The sequence below is a fragment of the Lithobates pipiens genome, unplaced genomic scaffold (genome assembly GCF_037356315.1).
Source record: "Lithobates pipiens isolate NorthernLeopardFrog02 unplaced genomic scaffold, aLitPip1_a1.2 Scaffold_13, whole genome shotgun sequence".
NCBI lineage: Eukaryota > Metazoa > Chordata > Amphibia > Anura > Ranidae > Lithobates > Lithobates pipiens.
In genome coordinates this window covers 540,434,184-540,449,336 of record NW_027507718.1, presented here as the reverse complement: position 1 = coordinate 540,449,336, position 15,153 = coordinate 540,434,184, and the positions used below count along the sequence as shown (strand labels likewise).

General features: G+C 49.8%; 1 protein-coding gene across 1 annotated transcript in view; it reads left to right on the top strand.

Annotated features, from left to right (window-relative positions):
- LOC143975766 (beta-1,4-galactosyltransferase galt-1-like) overlaps positions 1–15,153 on the top strand; it is a 30,518-nt gene that overhangs the window by 2,634 nt on the left and 12,731 nt on the right. The window lies entirely within an intron of this gene.

Genomic DNA, 15,153 nt, shown 5'->3' with positions numbered 1-15,153 from the left:
ATTGAATGATCTTCCCAACAGGAAAGTTGAGAGATAATGGAAGAGTATAAATTATGCAAATCAGGTGAAATAGGTAAAGGGCTTCATGAGATAAGATAAGGATGAGATCTTTGACCTGACAGGAAAAAACAGGAAGGAGCAGAAACAGATTCCATAGAAGTAGACATCGGCGGTGACTCTACAGATATTTCTGATGTGGAGCCGTCTACCTCTTCTCGTCAGGGAGGGGGGGAAGGAAAAGAAAACAAAAAATTCTGTCTCTTTTTTTTTTAGACAAGAGTGTGGGGCAGTGACCCCCCAAATCCAACAAGAAGTATAATCATCATCCCAAAGAAAAGGCCAGGACAAGATGGAGCAACAAAGAAGTTGAGAGACAGCAAAGAAGAAAAAGGGCCAAATAGGGGCTGGGGAGTCACCAACCCCAGGGACTTTAACGGTATCAGATCAAAAAAATATGTGTAAACAAAGACATAAAATATTACAATTTTATTCAAGCTATACACAATTATAATTTAAACATTCATAAAAGCGATGATTTGACATCAATTGGCAAGAGAAGACATATTGATATTTATGTCTTCTCCTGCCAATTGATGTCAAATCATCGCTTTTATGAATGTTTAAATTATAATTGTGTATAGCTTGAATAAAATTGTAATATTTTATATCTTTGTTTACAAATATTTTTTTGATCTGATACCATTAAAGTCCCTGGGGTTGGTGACTCCCCAGCCCCTATTTGGCCCTTTTTCTTCTTTGTTGTATTTATTAACATTGGGACGTGGTATCCTGGCCTGTTTAGACTCCCTCTCTCTCAAAAATTTATTTTTCTAATGTCAAAGAAGTTGAGAGGTGAGTCCAACGGTGTTCAGTATGAATAGGATTTGTTATGAGAGATGGAGGACCTCAGTTATGGGGGATGGATGACCTCAGTTATGGGGGATGGATGACTTCAGTTATGGGGGATGGAGGAGCTCAGTTACGGGGACTGTAGGAGCTCAGTTTTGTGGAATCATCTCAAAGAAAAGGTCAGGACAACATGGAGAAAGAAAGAATTTATAGGTGAGTCCAGCGGTGTCCAATATGAATGGGATTAGTTATGAGAGATGGAGGACCTCAGTTATGGGGGATGGGTGACCTCAGTTATGGGAGACAGAGGAGCTCAGTTATGGGGATGGAGGAACTCAGTTATGGGGGGGATGGAGGAGCTCAATTATGGGTGAGGGAGGAGCTCAGGTATGCAAGATGGGTGACCTCAGTTATGGGTATTGAGAAGCTCAGTTATGGGGGATGGAGGATCTTAATAATGGGAGATGGAGGACCTCAGTTATTAGGCTGGAATAGCTCAGTTATGGGGGATGAAGGAGCTCAGTAATGGGGGATGGAAAACCTCAGTTATGGGGAATGGAAGAGCTCAGTTATGAGGGATTGAGGACCTTAGTTGTGGGATCTAGAGGACTTCAGTTATGGGAGTTGGGGGTGCTTAGTTATGGAGGATGGATGGCCTCAGTTTCTGGGGGATGGAGGAGCTCACTTATGGGGGATGGGGGAACTCACTTATGGGGGATGGAGGATCTCAGTTATGGGGGATGGAGTACCTCAATAATGGGTGATGGAAGAGCTCGGTTATGAGAAATGGAGAACCTCGGTAATGAGAGATGAGGGACCTCAGTTATGGATAATGAAGGAGCTCAGTTATGGGGAATGGAGGACCTCAATTATGGGGGATGGAGAGCCTCAGTTATGGGGGGTGGAGGACCTCAGTTATGGGGGCTGGAGGACCTCAATTATGGGAGATGAAGGACCTCAGTAGGGATGAGCTTTGACTTGAACATCGGCTGTTCGACCGTACATTCCTAACATTATGGGCCGTTCGTGCCAAATTAGAGTGGCGCGTCATAGCCTAAAATTCACTGCGGCATCGCAGTGCATTGCTGGCTGATGATTGGCCAAGCATACACTATGACCCGCATGCTTTGGCCAATCACAGCATGGAAAAAAGGGAGAGCCGTAATTGGCCAAAGCCAGAGTGGCCAAAGCCAAATCTCTGCCCCAGGAGCCACACTGGGGCAGAGATTCTGTCAGCTGTGCATGGGCAGGCTGAGAGGTGGTTGACGCCACACCAGCTTAAGCCAGGAATGGTGGTTTGCGACAATGGCACCAACCTCCTTTCCGCCCTCTGACAGGGACAACTGACCCATGTGCCCTGTCTGACTCACGTTCTTAACTTGATGGTGCAGTGTTTTTTGGGCAGGTACCCGGGCTTACAGGATGTCCTGAGGCAGGCCAGGAAAGTCTGTGTGCATTTCCAATGATCATTTAATGCCTGTGCTCGGCTGGCTGACCTTTCAAAAGGAATTGAACCTGCCCAAGAACCGCCTAATCTGTGACATGCCCACCAGGTGGAACTCAACATTGGCCATGCTGCAGCGGCTGCACATGCAGCAGAGGGCCATCAATGAGTACCTGTGCAACTACGGCACCACGACAGCTCGGTTTTTTCTCACCACGCCAGTGGGGCATGATCAGGGATGCATGCACTGTCCTGTCACCATTTGAGGAGGCCACGAGAATGGTGAGCAGTGACAGTGCATGCATCAGTGACACTGTCCCTCTTGTCCACCTGTTGGAGAACACGCTGCGTGGAATAATGGACAGGGCACTTGAGGCAGAACAGAGGCAGGAAGAGGAGGACTTCCTTGCCTCTCAAGGCCCCCTTTATCCAGACAGTGTTCCTGCTGGCCCACCAATCACACAGGAAGAGGACGAGGAGAAGGAAGAGGAGGAGGATTGTGTCGCAATGGAGGTGGAGCCTCAAGAAACCCGTGGACTTGTGCGTGGCTGGGAGGGGGTGGCTGCGGATCATGTCGTCCTTAGTGACTCAGAGGACTCCAGACCGAATGCCTCAGCTAACCTACGCTGCATGGCCTCCCTGATGCTGCAAAGCCTGCGGAAGGATCTTCGTATTCATTGGATCAAGGAGAGGGATCATTACTGGCTGGCAACTTTCCTTGATCCACATTACAAGCGTAAGGTTGTGGACCTTATCTGGCTGTCGAAGAGGGAGTAGAGGATGAAACATCTCTGGGAGGCCTTGCAGAAAGGTCTGTGCAACGTGTTCCCAGAGACTGGAAGGTTACAAACTCCTGGTCCTGGACAACGTGTTGCTGAGGCATCGGTCAGTCACAGGAGTGGTGGAGAAGGTGGCCGTCTGACCGATGTGTTCAGACAATTTTTTAGTCCGCAGCCCCAAGGTATGATTGGTTCCAGCAACCATCGCCAGCGTCTGATTTACATGGTGCAGGAATACCTAGGGGCAAGGTCAGACTTGGACACCTTTCCCACCAAAAATCCTCTGGCTTACTGGGTCTTGAGGATGGATCACTGGCCAGAGCTTGCTCAGTATGCAATTGAGCTACTGGCCTGTCCTGCATCCAGCGTTCTTTCGGAACACAAATTAGTGCTGCTGGAGGCTTTGTAACCGATCACAGGGTGCGCCTGTCCACCGACTCGGTTGATCAGCTGACCTTCATAAAAATGAATCAGTCTTGGATAACCAGCTACCAAGCACCTGATGCTGATGTAAGCAAATCATTTTTTCATGAATGTGAGATCCCTTCAAGACTGCCTATGCTGATGCTGAGTGACTGTCCTGTTATGCTGAGTGACTATCCTATTCCTCCTCAGTGTTCATATTGATAGCTTGTAAGAACATTTTTGGTTCTGGGCATCGCCACCAGTGGCTAAGGCCCAATTTTTCAGCCCCTGTTTAACAGGGGCGTGTAATTATAATTTTTGATGCCTTTTTTTGCAGGAGGGTTCGTTGCTGTCCTCAACTACAATATTTTTGAGTGGTTGCAGTGTCATGGCACCATCACCAGTGCCTAAGGACCAATTTTTGATGCAATACTTTGCAGCAGGGCTCATTCCTGTGCTCCAACTAGAGTATCTGTGAGCGGTTGCAGTGTCGTGGCACCAGTGCCTAAGGCCCAATTTTCAGCCCCTGTTTAACAGGGGTGTGTAATTACAATTTTTTATCCAATACTTTGCAGCAGGGCTCATTCCTGCTCTCCAACTAGAGTTTCTGTGAGGTGTTGCAGTGTTGTGGCACCAGCACCACCACCACAACCACCAAAGGCCCAATTTTTCTACCACTGTTCAACAATGGCATGTAATTACAATTCTTGATATAATCGTTCACAGCAGGGCGTTCACAGCAGGGCGTTCCAGCGCCCACCAAGAGTCACTTTGAGGGCTTACAGTGTTGTGGCAACAACAACAACTTAAGCCCAAATTTCTGCAGAGTACATAGGGCAGGCCCCTACTTTCAAACATCCAACTTACAAAGGTCTCCTACTTGCAAACGGAAGGAGACAACAGGAAGTGAGATGAAATCTACCCCATGGAAGGGAAATTCTCTCCTGTAAGAGTTGATATGGGAAAAACGTGTCTCCTCTCCACTGATGCTTTATCCCAATCCTTTTTTTACTAAAAACCCCACATTTTCAAAAAACATTTGTCATTGGGACAGAAAGAGAGGTGAAATCTTTTGAAGAGGTGCACAGACAGCAAAAAAAAATGTTACAGGGGTGATAACCTTCCCTATGTTTTCCAAAAAGCTTAAAAATAGATTTTTTAACTGGATCTACACTTTAAAAATGTACCAGTTGAAAATTACAAACAGATTCTACTTAACACAACAAACCTACACAGTCCCTGTCTTGTTTGCACCACCTGTATACTGCTATTCTGAGTATATAGGGCCTTTCCTTTTTTTAATTTGGGTACGAGGTTCCAATATCCATACAAGACCCAAAGGGGCTGGTAATGGGCAGGGGGGGCTACCCATGCCATTTTCTTAATGATTTTCATCCATATTGCCAGGACCAGACATTACATTAAAACCGCAAGCAGTTTTAAATGACTTTTTTTCCGTTAGAAATGTCATTTTGTGCAGGGACTGTTCTAAACACGGGAAACACGTGCCACTTCACAGGCATACTATAGACACCCCCCCCCCCCCCAGGCATGATATATAAAGGAATATTTCACTTTTTTTTTCACTTTAAGCATCATTAAAATCACTGCTCCCAGAAAAACCAACGTTTTTAAAAAAATTTTTTGCATTGATACATGTCCCCTGGGGCAGGACCCGGGTCCCCAAACCCTTTTTAGGACAATAACTTGCATATTAGCCTTTAAAATTAGCACTTTTGGGTTTGAACATTCGGGTCCCATAGACTTTAATAGGGTTCTAAAGTTTGCACAAATTTTCGGTCCGTTCACAGGTTCTGGTGCGAACCGAACCTGGGAGTGTTCGGCTCATCCCTAGACCTCAGTTATGGGGGCTCGAGGAGCTTAGTAATGGGAGATGGATGACCTCAGTTATGAGGTTCGAAGAGCTCAGTTATGGGGGATAAAGGAGTTCAGTTATGGGGGGTGAAGGAGCTCATTTATGGGGATGAAGAACCTCAGTTATGGGGAATGGAAGAGCTTGGTTATGAGGGATGGATGACCTTAGTTGTGGGGACTAGAGGAGCTCAGTTATAGAAGTTGGGGCTGCTTAGTTATGGAGGATGGATGACCTCAGTTATGGGGGGTGGAGGAACTCAGTTATGGGTGATTGAGGAGCTCAGTTATGGGGATAGATGACCTCAGTTATGGGAGATGGAGGACCACAGTTATGGAGGATTGAGGACCTCAGTTATAGGAATGAAGTCCCTCTGTTGTGGGGGACTGAGAAGCTCAGTTATTGGGATGGGGGACCTCAGTTATGGGTGGAAGAGGACCTCAGTAATGGGGGATGGAAGAGCTCAGTTATGGAAGATGGAGGACCTTAGTTATGCCGGATGTAGGACCCCATTTATGAGGGATGGAGGAGCTCAGTTATGGGGGATGGAGGACCTCAGTAATGGGGGATGGAGATTCTCAGTTATGAAGGATGGAGGACCTCAGTTATTGGGGATGTAAAAGCTCAGTTATGGGTGCTGTAGGAGCTTAGTAATGGGAGATGGAGGACCTCAGTAATGGGGGGTGGATGATCTCAGTTATGGGTCTGGAGGAGCTCAGTTATGAAGGATGGAGGACCTCTGTTATGGGGGATGGAAGAGCTCAGTTGTGGTGATTAAAGAGCTTAGTTATGGGGGATGAAGGACCTCAGTTATGGGGGATGGAGGACCTGAGTTATGGGGGATGGAGGACTTGAGTTATGGGAGACAGAAGAGCGTAGTTATGGAGGATAGAGGAGCTCATTTATGGGGACGGAGGAACTTAGTTAAGGGGGAAGGAGGAACTCAGTTATGGGGATGGAGGGACCCAGTTATGGGGATGGAGGAACTTAGTTATGGGGATGGATGAGCTCAGTTATGGGGGATGGAGGAACTCAGTTATGGGGATGGAGGGACTCAGTTATGCAGATGGAGGAACTTAGTTATGGGGATGGAGGAGCTCAGTTATGGGGATGGAGGAGCTCAGTTATGGGGGGTGGAGGAGCTCAGTTATGGGGGATGGAGGAGCTCAATTATGGGATATGGAGGAGCTCAGTTATGGGGGATGGAGGAGCTCAGCTATGGGGGGTGAAGAAGCTCAGTTATGGGGATGAAGAACCTCAGTTATGGGGAATGGAAGAGCTCAGTTATAAGGGATGGAGGACCTTAGTTGTGGGGACTAGATGGCCTCAGTTATAGGAGTTGGGGGTGCTTAGTTATGGAGGATGGATGACCTCAGTTATGGGGGATGGAGGAGCTCAGTTATGGGGATGGATGACCTCAGTTATGGAGGATTGAGAAACTCAGTTATAGGAATGAAGTACCTCAGTTGTAGGGCACTGAGAAGCTCAGTTATTGGGGAATGGAGGAACTCAGTTATGGGGGATGGAGGAACTCAGTTATGGTGGATGGAGGAGCTCAGTTATGGGGGATGGAGGAGCTCAGTTATGGGGGAGGGAGGAGATCAGTTATGGGGGATGGAGGAGCTCAGTTATGGGAGATGGAGAAGCTCAGTTATGAGGGATGGAGGAGCTCAGTTATGGGTAAGGGAGGAGCTCAGGTATGTAAGATGGGTGACCTCAATTATGGGGATTGAGAAGCTCAGTTATAGGAATGAAGTACCTCAGTTATAGGGATGAAGGATCCCAGTTATGGGAGCTGGAGGAGCTTAACTATGGGTGATAGAAGAGCTCAGTTATGAGGGATGGAGGAGCTCAGTTATGAGAGATGAGGGACCTCAGTTATGGGGGATAGAAGAGTTCAGTTGTGGGGATTAAGGAGCTCAGTTATGGGGGATGGAGGACCTGAGTTATGGGAGACAGAGGAGCTTAGTTATGGAGGCAAGAGGAGCTCATTTATAGGGATGGAGGAACTCAATTACGGGGATTGGAGGGACTCGGTTATGGGGGATGGAGGAGCTCATTTATGGGGGATTGAGGAGCTCAGTTATGGGGGAGGGAGGAGCTCAGTTATGGGAGATGGAGAAGCTCAGTTATGACGGATGGAGGAGCTCAGTTATGGGGAAGAAGGATCTCAGTTATGGGGGCTGGAGGAGCTTAATTATGGATGATAGAAGAGCTCTGTTATGAGGGATGGAGGACCTCCGTTATGAGAGATGAGGGATCTCAGTTATGGGTAATGAAGGAGCTCAGTTATGAGGGATGGAAGAGCTCAGTTATGAGGGATGGAGGAGATCAGTTATGGGGGATGGAGGACCTCAGTTATGAGGGATGGAAGAGCTCAGTTATGAGGGATGGAAGAGCTCAGTTATGGGGGATGGAAGAGCTCAGTTATGAGGGATGAAGGGCCTCAGTTATGCGAAATGGAGGACCTCAGTTATACGGGCTGGAGGAGCTTAGTAATGGGAGATGGAGGACCTTCGTTATGGGGGATGAAGGAGCTCAGTTATGGGGGATGAAGGAGCTCAGTTATGGGAAATGAAGAACCTCAGTTATGGGGATTTAGGAGCTCAGTTATAGGGGCTGGAGGAGCTTAGTAATGGAAGATGGAGGACCTTAGTTCTGCAGGATGCAGCACCCCAGTTATGAGGGATGGAGGAGTACAGATATGGGGGTTGGAGGACCTCAGTTTTGAGGAATGAATAACCTCAGTTATGGGGGATGTAGGAGCTCAATTATGATGGATGGATGACCTTAGTTATGGGGGATAGAGGAGCTCAGTTATGAGGAATGGAGGAGCTAAGTTATGGGGCTGGAGGTGGATGGTGAAGCTCAGTTATGGGGGATAGTGGAGCTCAGTTATGGGGGATAAAGGAGCTCAGTTATGGAGGATGGAGGACCTAAGTTGTGGTAGTTGTGGGTGCTTGATTATGAGGGATGGCTGACCTCAGTTATGGGGGATGGAGGACCTCAGTTATGGTGACTGTATGAGCTCAATTATGTGGATTGAGGAGTTAAGTTATGGGGGATGAAGGACCTCGGTTACGGGGATGGAGGAGCTCAGTTATGGAGATGGAGGAGCTCAGTTATGGAGATGGAGGAGCTCAGTTATGAGGAACGACAACAAACATTAATTGTATTCTCTATGGAGGCAAATTGGTGTTGGTGGATGCATTACTAACTTCCAACATTGGTGTCAGTGTGCCTAAAAATAACCCCCAACATTGGTGGTGAATGCAATATTATACCCCAAGCTTTGATGTCAGTGGGCACAATAATTGCCTCCAGTCATTACCAATGTAAGCAAAATGCAACCCATCCTCCACACCTCCTGCATTTGTGGCATTGTCAGTGAGAGTTAACCCCCCCATCCCTGCCTCATATTGGTGATCACGCCAGTAGACGTTGATTCCCCCATCCTCAACGCTAGGCATGACGATGCCTGTGGCCAATTATAGCTCAGGGGGTTTAGTACACGCCCCACACTATATAAGGCCTTGTGTAATGTGTTGGTGAGCAGGATAGGCAGGGACAGTGTCTTTTTGCTTGGGAACCTAGCGCTGTTACAGTGGGTGTTGTGTGCCTCCTGCACAGGATACACCTGAAGCTACCCCTTATTACTGGTGTTCTGTTTCTGTAATACAGGCATCTTCAGCAGTAAAAGTGGGTGTCGTGTGCCTCCTGCACAGTATACACCTAAAGATACCCCTTATTGCTGGTGTTGTTCTGTTTCTGTAACACAGGCAGGCAGCTGCAGTAATTACAGTCAGTGTACTGTGTCACCTGCTCAGTGTGCACCTAAAGCAACCCAATTGCTGGTTTTCCCATCTCCCTTCAGGCCATTACCATGTCTGGAAGGCCAACAAGGAGAGGCAGACAGTCACAAGCCAATAAAAGAGGGCAAGCAGGCTCTGTGTCTAGAGACAACAGTGCTGGTCGTGGACATGGTGCATCGTCATCAGCACATGGCCACATTTTCGGCAGCTGGACGTGTTGAACCGCATCATGCTGAAGACTTGGTAGAGTAGATGACCAAGCCCTCTTCATCCTCCTCATCCTCTCTCACCCAGGCTCAGGGTACTAGCAAAGCAGCTGCCAATGCATCCTCTTCCCTCATCTCAATGTCATCATCAGTGACTCCTTCCCTAGACCCACCACGTCCTCCTGAGGAGTCTCCTGAACTGTTTGAGCACAGTGTTGGGTACATGCTCCAGGAAGATGCCCAGCATTTTTTAGGCTCTGATGATGATTCCCAGCTAGAGGAAGGCAGTAGTGTGAGCACAGAGAGAGGGGATGTTTAAGAAGGACAGCAATCTGGCAGTCATGTTCCACAAGCTGCAGCATACTGCCAGGTTTGCTCCAGTGATGAAGAAGGAGGGGATGATGAGGTCACTGACTCCACGTGGATGCCTGATAGGAGAGAGGAGGAGGAGGAGGCACATCTCCAACGAGGCAGGATGCCCTCTGGGGGCCAGCTTGGGGGCAGCACACCGACTGAATCACACCGCAGAGCTCCGCCTGTGCAGGGCGCTGCCTCTGCGCGTTATTCCAAAAGTTCTTTGGTGTGGGACAAGTGCATCAGATCACACTGCTGCTATTTGCAACATATGTCTCAAGTGTATCTCAAGTGGCCAAAACATCAGCCGCTTGGGCACCACATGCTTGACCAGACATATGTTGACCTGCCATGCAACTCGTTGGCAAGCGTACCTCAAAGACCCACACCAAAGAACAAAGCGGCCCTCTCCTTGCTCCTCATCAGCTGGGATCTCCAACCCCACTAGACCTTCAGTCCTCTCTGAAACCTGCTCTGAGAGTAATGAAGGTGTAGAATTAGGTGTGTCACAGCCAAGTACTTGCGGCCACTCTGCTAGCAGTACACCCATGTCCGATTGTACCAGGCAAATTTCCCTGCCCCAGCTGCTTGACCGTCAAAAGAAGTTCACGCCCAGCCATCCACATGCCCAGCGGTTGAATGCTAGCTTGGCTAAATTGCTAGCACTTCAACTACTGCCTTTTCAGTTGGTAGACTCGGCCCCCTTCCATGAGTTTGTGCAATGTGCGTTTCCTCAGTGGCAGGTTCCCAAACGCCACTTTTTCTCACGGAAGGTGATTCCGGCTCTCTACCGGCATGTGGAAGGCAATGTCCATGCCTCGCTGGACAGGGCGGTCAGCGGTAAGGTGCATATTACCGCTGACTCATGGTCCAGCAGGCATGGACAGGGACGTTACCTGTCTTTCACGAGCCCATTGGGTCACTCTTCTGGCAGCTGGGAAGGATGCAGGACAAGGTGCAGTAGTGTTGGAGGTTGTTCCGCCACCGCGCCTCCAAAATGTTACTACTGGTTGTGACACACCTCTCTCCTCCTCCCCCTCCTCTTCTTCTTCCTCCATGGCCTCTTCCTGTGCTTTGTCCTCGGAACCAGCGGACATTCAAGGTGCTATACAAGTACGCAGGCAAAAAGATGCCATGCCGTGCTTGCGCTGGTTTGCTTGGGGGACAGGAGCCACACTGGGGCAGATATTTTGTCAGATCTGCAGGGGCAGGCCGAGAGGTGGTTGACTCAATGCCAGCTTAAGCCAGGAATGGTGGTTTGCGACAATGGCACCAACTTCCTCTCTGCCCTTTGACAGGGACAACTGACCCATGTGCCCTGTGTAGCTCACGTCCTTATCCTGGTGGTGCAGCGGTTCTTGGGCAGGTACCCGGGCTTACAGGATGTCCTGAAGCAGGCCAGGAAAGTCTGTGTGCATTTCTGCTGATCATACAATGCCAGTGCTGGGCTGGCTGAGCTCCAAAAGGAGTTGAACCTGCCCAAGAACTGCCTTATATGTGACATGCCCACCAGGTGGAATGCTACGTTGGCCATGCTGCAGCGGCTGCACACGCAGCAGAGGGCCATCAATGAGTACCTGTGCGACTACGGCACCAGGACAGGGTCAGGGGAGCTAGTTTTTTTTTCACCACGCCAGTGGGGCATGATCAGGGATGCATGCACTGTCCTGTCACCATTTGAGGAGGCCACGAGGATTGTGAGCAGTGACAGTGCATGCATCAGTGACACTGTACCTCTTGTCCACCTCTTGGAGCATACGCTGCGTGGAATAATGGACAGGGCACTTGAGGCGGAACAGAGGCAGGAAAAGGAGGACTTCCTTGCCTCCCAAGGCTCCCTTTATCCAAACAGTGTTCCTGCTGTGCCACCCATCACACAGTAAGAGGAAGAGGAGGAGGATGATTGTGTCAGCATGGAGGTGGTGCCTGGCACTCAGCATCAGCAGTAGCAGTCTTTTAGGGATGATTTACAGTCCCAAAAAACCAGTGGACTTCTATGTGGTTGGGAGGAGGTGGCTGCGGATCATGTTGTTCTCAGTGACCCAGAGGACTCCGGACCGAATGCCTCAGCTAACCAGGCTGCATGGCCTCCCTGATCCTGCAAAGCCTGCGGAAGGATCCTCGTATTCTTCGGATCAAGGAGAAGGACCATTACTGGCTGGCCACTCTCCTTGATCCACGGTACAAGGGTAAGGTTGCCGACCTTATCTTGCCATCGCAGAGGGAGCAGAGGATGAGACATCTCCGGGAGGCCTTGCAGAAAGGTCTGTGCAATGCATTCCCAGAGACTGGGAGGTTACAAACTCCTGGTCCTGGACAACGTGTTGCTGAGGCTTCGGTCAGTCACAGAAGGAGTGGTGGAGAAGGTGACCGTCTGACAGATGCGTTCAGACAATTTTTTAGTCCGCAGCCCCAAGGTATGATTGGTTCCAGCAACCATCGCCAGCGTCTGATTTACATGGTGCAGGAATACCTAGGGACAAGGTCAGACTTGGACAGCTTTCCCACTGAAAATCCTCTGACTTACTGAGTCTTGAGGATGGATCACTGGCCAGAGCTTGCACAGTATGCAATTGAGCTACTGGCCTGTCCTGCATCCAGCGTTCTTTCAAGGAACACACATTTAGTGCTGCTGGAGGCTTTGTAACCGATCACAGGGTGCGCCTGTCCACCGACTCGGTTGATCAACTAACCTTCATAAAGATGAATCAGTCTTGGATCACCACCAGCTACCAAGCACCTGAAGCTGATGTAACCGAATAATTTTTTTGGAAATGTCACATCCCTTCAAGACTGCCTATGCTGATGCTGAGTGACTGTCCTGTTATGTTGACTGACTATCCTCCTCCTCCTCAATGATCCTGCTGATAGCTTGGAAGAACATTTTTGGTTCTGGGTGATGCCACCAGTGGCTAAGGCCCAATTTTTCAGCCCCTGTTTAACAGGGGAGTGTAATTACAATTTTTGATGCAATGCTTTGCAGCAGGGCTCATTCCTGCACTCCAACTAGAGTATCTGGGAGAGATTGCAGTGTCGTGGCACCAGCACCAGTGCCTAAGGCCCAATTTCTCGTCACCTGTTTAACAGGTGCATGTAATTACAATTCTTGATATAATATTTCACAGCTGGGCCCGTTCCTGTGCCCACCGAGAGTTATGCCGCGTACACACGATCAAACAATCCGGTGGAAAAGTCCGGCAAACTCATGTCCGGGCTTTTTTACCCGAAAGTACGGCGGACTTAGAAAGTATTTTTGCACTCCAATCTTCCCGCCGGACTCGCATTTCAGCAGACAATCCGGCCGCGCGTGTGCCAGTCCGGCGTACTTTTAAAATGAACGGACTTTTCCCGCCCGGAGAAAAGTCCGCTCATTTTGAGCGCGTCTCCAGGTAGGCGGGGCCCGCGAAGGGGAACCCCAACGCTGAAAAAATCGGGCGTGGGGGTCCCCCCCAGGTCCACATCAGACCCTTGTCCGAGCACGCTACCCGGCCGGCCAGGAAAGGGGGGGACGAGCGAGCGCCCCCCCCCTCCTGAGCCGTACCAGGCTGCGTGCCCTCAACATGGGGGGTGCCTTGGGGAAGGGGGGCCGCGCGGCCCCCCCACCCCAAAGCACCTTGTCCCCATGTTGATGAGGACAAGGGCCTCTTCCCGACAATCCTGGCCGTTGGTTGTCGGGGTCTGCGGGCGGGGGGCTTATCGGAATCCGGGAGCCCCCTTTAATAAGGGGGCCCCCGGATACCGCCCCCCCACCCTATGTGAATGAGTATGGGGTACAATGTACCCCTACCCATTCACCTGCGAAAAAAAGTACAAAAAAAACACAACACAGGGTTAAAATCATTTTATTGCACAGCTCCGGGGGTCTTCCGTCTTCGGGGGTCTTCTCGCCGGACTCCTCCGCTATCTTCTGCTAGCTCTTTTACTAGCGGAGGAGCTCGGCTTTCTTCCTCATCGCCGGCCTCTTCTTCTGACTTCGGGGGTCTTGTCCCCCTCTTCCGTTCTTCTGCCGGGCCACCGCGCCTTCTTCTAGCTCTTTTACAGGCGGTGGCCCGGTCTTCTGTCGCCGCCTTCTGTTCTTCTCATCAGATGTTGCCTCGTCGTTCCCTCCACTCACAATGACGGGGACCGGGCGCGCGGTGATTTATATAGGGACATCACCGGATGATGTCCCCGCCCAGTATGATGTCACAGTCCCAGCATCCTCTGGGACTGTGACATCATAATAGGTGGGGACAGAAGACCGGGCCACCGCCTGTAAAAGAGCTAGAAGAAGGCGCAGTGGCCCGACAGAAGAACCGAAGAGGGAGACAAGACCCCCGAAGTCGGAAGAAGAGGCCGGCGGTGAGGAAGAAAGCTGGGCTCGCTTGTCCCCCCCCTTTCCTGGCTGGCCGGGTAGCGTGCTCAGACAAGGGTCTGATGTGGACCTGGGGGGGACCCCCACGCCGATTTTTTCGGCGTTGGGGTTCCCCTTTAAGTCCATACCAGGTGGCGAGGCCAGCGACGCATCCTTCGCGTGCCCCGCCTACCTGGAGACGCAATCAAAATGAGCGGACTTTCCTCCGCGTGTGTGGGCGAGTCCGTTCATTTCAAAAGTACGGCGGATAGTCCGGCGGACTTAGTTCGCCGTATTAGTCCGCTGAAAAAGTGGCGTGTGTGGGCAAGTAGCCCGTTCGGAAAGTCCGCCAGACTAAGTCCGCCGGATAGTCCGCTACGTGTGTATGCAGCATAACTGTGAGGACTTATAGTGTTGTGGCACCAGCACCACCACCACAACCACCAAAGGCCCAATTTTTCTACCACTGTTCAACAATGGCATGTAATTACAATTCTTGATATAATCGTTCACAGCAGGGCGCTCCAGCGCCCACCAAGAGTCACTTTGAGGGCTTACAATGTTGTGGCAACACCAACACCTTGTTCCGCCATTTCTGCAGAGCATATAGGGCAGGCCCCTACTTTCAAACATACAACTTACAAACGTCTCCTACTTGCAAACGGAAGGAGACAACAGCAAGTGAGATGAATAAAGACGGACCTCCAAAAAAATTATACAGGGGTGATAACCCTTCCCTATGTTTTCCAAAAAGCTGAAAAATAGATTTTTTGTTGACTGGAGCTACACTTTAAAAACGTACCAGTTCAAAATTACTTAACACAACAAACCTACACAGTCCCTGTCTTGTTTGTACCGCCTGTATACTGGTGTTCTGAGTATATAGGGCCTGGGGGGCTGGCAATGGGAGGGGGGGTACCCTTGCCATTTTTCTCAATGATTTTCATCCATATTGCCGGGACCAGACATTACATTAAAACCACAAGCAGTTAATGAATGACTTTCTTTCTGTTAGAAACGTCATTTTGTGCAGGGACTGTTCTAAACACGTGAAACACGTTACACTTCACAGGCATACTACAGACACCCCCCAGGCAC